The following is a 3,692-nucleotide window of genomic DNA, read 5'->3' on the forward strand; positions in this document are numbered from 1 at the left end:
TCTGCGATTTGGCAATTTAATTTGCTGGCGTTTGGTTATTTCATTTTAATGAGTTAGTTCAAATCACCAGCACAACAATTATGGTGACGGAAAAATTGGATTTTTATTGCGCATTGATTGATATGCATAGCAGATGGCTCTTTTTCCGGTGGCCATCATATGGTTGGCGAACAAATAATTGCAAAGTTATTAGAGCTAGAAACGAATACATTTGAATTTCATGACTCTTCACGTGTAAAACTAGTTAGATTTGCCAATTTTTCAATCAAATATCTTTGTTTTAAATGACACTTGTTCATTCTGTGCATATTTTGTGACTACAAATTTATTTAAAAAGTACAAAATCAAATTATTTCGATTGCTACTTCGAAATTTCATATGTGTTTTTATTCCCGCCCTGAAAACCAACTTTGCTCCCCTAATTTACCCTAATTTGGCCAAACAATTGGAAGTGCTTATCCCGCAGATCGCAGTCGAGTTCCATTTGGTAAATACCAACTAATTGTCGGACAGCTGCCGCAATCTTTTCTCCTGACAATGGGACTTACAGCTCACATGCAATATTAGTTTGGCGGCGGTCGGCAAATCCCATTTCCTGGGCTTGACCTCATCGACCGCGATTTGTATCTAAAACGCGAAACGACCAATGTGGCCTATTGTTGGCCACCTTCTGCCCACCATTGTTGACCTAAGCCCTCTGCCCAGGCACACATGTCTACTCTATTGTTGTGGATTATGGTCGGCGGCGGTGGTTATGCACTGGAATAAAATCTTAAACTTCCTTAAAATTACTTTCATATTAAGTAGAATAAAGTTACACTAAATTTACAAAAATAAAAACGGATTTTTGTTGAATAATAGTCTTCAAAAATTGTATTCTTATTGTTGTGTTTTAAAAAACTGATTAAGGAACAAGTGTAACATTCTTTTCGGTACAGTGCAGCTTAGCTAATACTCGACAACATTACAGGTAATCTTGGGCAGATGCTCATCTGCCCAATTGTTTGTTCCACCAGTTGGAAACTGGGAACTGGGGCAATAATTTAAATTAAATTTGAAGTAATGTTATTGTTAACATTGCTTTTACTGTGACCGTTACCGTTATTGCTATTGCTATTGTTATTGTTATTGTTATCTTTTCTTTTCCTCTGGGTAAGTGTGTGTGCGTTGGTGTCTCATCCGTGGCCCCTGCGAATCGCGAATTGTTTTTCCATTTTCGTTGTGTCCTCAAGGAGCAAAGGACGCTTTCGACTTGGCCTACAGGCTTCTGTCATCCACTCACTCGTTATTTATGCCGCTGATTTATGATGTGTTGCATAGTTTTAGGCGCAATTGGTTTATGGCCAGCATCCGTCTGCGTGGAAAATTACTGCCGTCGCGGTCTTCGGGGCACCATAAAATTAAATTAAACACACAAATTATATTCATTTTAATTTTCATTAAATTTTTATGACCTTCCATTGTTCTGCCGCCGCTAAAGTTGTTTTTTTGCGACTTGTTTTGTCTGCCCACAATTACGACAGCCAAATAAAAAAAAAAACAGAAAACCAAAAAAACGCAACAACAATGGAAATGTCACAGGTAAAAATGCCAGAGTCGGAGGTTGCGATAAAATTTATGACTCTCGGTGGGTTGAGTGAAACAGACCAAAAAAAAAAAGAACTTTGCAGAAATTAAACGATTTGTGTAATTTTCATGTTGCTACAAATGGTTCAACATATGTTCCGGACCGGCAATAACAATAAAAGCAATAATAATATTAATAATGCAGAATTTAATGTTGGCAAACGTTTTTTGTAATTGCCTTAAAATCGGCTTTAAGGATTTCGCCGAACAAAGGTGAATAATTAAAATGGAAGTCGATCCAATGCGATCCGCGGTGAAAATCTCAATCTCTGTAGGAGACCAGCCGAATTGGATAATAGTGCTGTTTAACAGTCAACACAGTGTAAGGGTTTATTCACTTTATTATGGAAAAACAAATTTATATATCTTTAGGTTTTTTAAAAGTATGCCCAATAAAGAGAATCCTCTTCTTAAAAGAATTCTGTGGAGTTTCGTACTGAGGATATCTATAAGTATTTATTTACTCTTATGAACTTCCTCTGGAATTACTGAAATCTATAACTATTTATCAAAATTTGGTTGAATAATTAATGGCATTCGTGAGCCCTACTCCTCACGCACTCAGCTCTACGCAATGAATGTCAACCGGATCGACCGCAAACACTACAAATTCCCGATTCGAAATTGCGTTCTGTTGTTTTATATTTATGCGCAATTATTACTGCTTAATTAAGCCAATATCAGGGTGCTTATATCCATGGCCATTCGGCATATACATGCATACGTATATACATATGTGTGCGTATATGTATTTGCGTACACCTACATACTTAAACGCGCCTCTGTGTGCATTTCCGGCCATAATCGTTGGTGCAATTGTCCTCTCCTCTGTCCGTTGTGCGTTGTCCGTTTGTCCATTCTTGCTGTCCGTATGGTTTTCTGCGGGTTTCGGTGTCATGTCGAGCATTATTGCATTTTGTTTATGGTCCTTGCCTGCTGTTGCACACCCTCCCGCTGCTGATGCTCTTGTTATTGCTGCTGCTGCTGCTGCTGCTGCTGTTGCTGCTGACGCACTTAACTGGCTGGCAAATTGAGTGACCACATGTCCACCCCCAAAGGCATCCACTCGACTCGTTTGCTGCGGCCAAGTGTTTGGCTTAATTAACGTATTTACCCCGAAAACGACACAAGTCCGGGGCTTCAAGCCTTTGCCTCGGCAGGTGGACCACAGCTCTAAGTTAATAGAGAGCAATCAAAATTATGCCCAGGGCTTTTAGTCACTAGAGGAGGCGCCTTAAAGTGTGCTACTAAGTTGTCTGGAAGCGAAACACGGTGCATACTTTTACACACCTTTTTCATGTATAAAAACAAGTCACGGTTATGGTTCAATAAAAGATTACATCTGAGACTAAATGTGAACAATAAATAAAACATCCTTTTATAACATGATTTGACTTTTAGCCTAAGTGAATCCGGTGTGTCCCGGATTCAATTATCAAAAATCTGAAGGAAAGTATTTATTTTCTTTCCCCCAGCTTATTTCTAATTCCCACAGCCAACTGGGACTTGCAAGTTGCACTCGGAGGCTGCACCAAATTGCCAAATGGCTTTTCATAAAGTTAAGAATTCCGCCCCGAAAATAAATTTGGGAATTGCAACAAAAACTAGCACACTTAGACACTTATAGAAAAGTGCATTCTCATGTGACAGCCAGAGTGTGTGTGTGTGTGTGTGTTTGTATGTGTGTGTGCGGACCATGAAGTGGCAGAAAATTTGCACTGGCACTTAAGTTATACAACATTCAAAGATGTTCTTTGTCCGCGACAGACAACGGCCATAAATTTTTGCGACCCAGTGCCAAGACTCTCTTTATAGGTATGTACGTATGTATGTCTCTACTCGTATATGAATGTCTGTGTGGAGGAATGCCATAGGCGACACCGGGCTGGGCGGAGTGTCCTGCGACTGCCTGCCGTCGTCTTCAGCAATATTTTTTGGCACATGCTCAACTAATAATTTGCCGTGTGCCAGCTCCGAGTAGCGGGAACTTTTTATGCCCTCCGCCAGGATCTTTTTGGGTCGAGCAAAATGCTTGGAATGGGCATATTAACTTGCCATAAATCTGT

The 3,692-nt window shown here is 39.8% G+C and overlaps 1 long non-coding RNA gene across 1 annotated transcript; it reads left to right on the forward strand.

The window, feature by feature from the left end:
* The first annotated feature begins 254 nt into the window (after window positions 1-254).
* LOC120320578 lies at window positions 255-840 on the forward strand. The gene is made up of 2 exons (XR_005560110.2): window positions 255-487; window positions 551-840. It is a non-coding gene; the product is annotated as an uncharacterized LOC120320578 (long non-coding RNA).
* The last annotated feature ends 2,852 nt before the right edge of the window (window positions 841-3,692 follow it).

This window comes from Drosophila yakuba, chromosome 2L (assembly GCF_016746365.2).
Source record: "Drosophila yakuba strain Tai18E2 chromosome 2L, Prin_Dyak_Tai18E2_2.1, whole genome shotgun sequence".
NCBI lineage: Eukaryota > Metazoa > Arthropoda > Insecta > Diptera > Drosophilidae > Drosophila > Drosophila yakuba.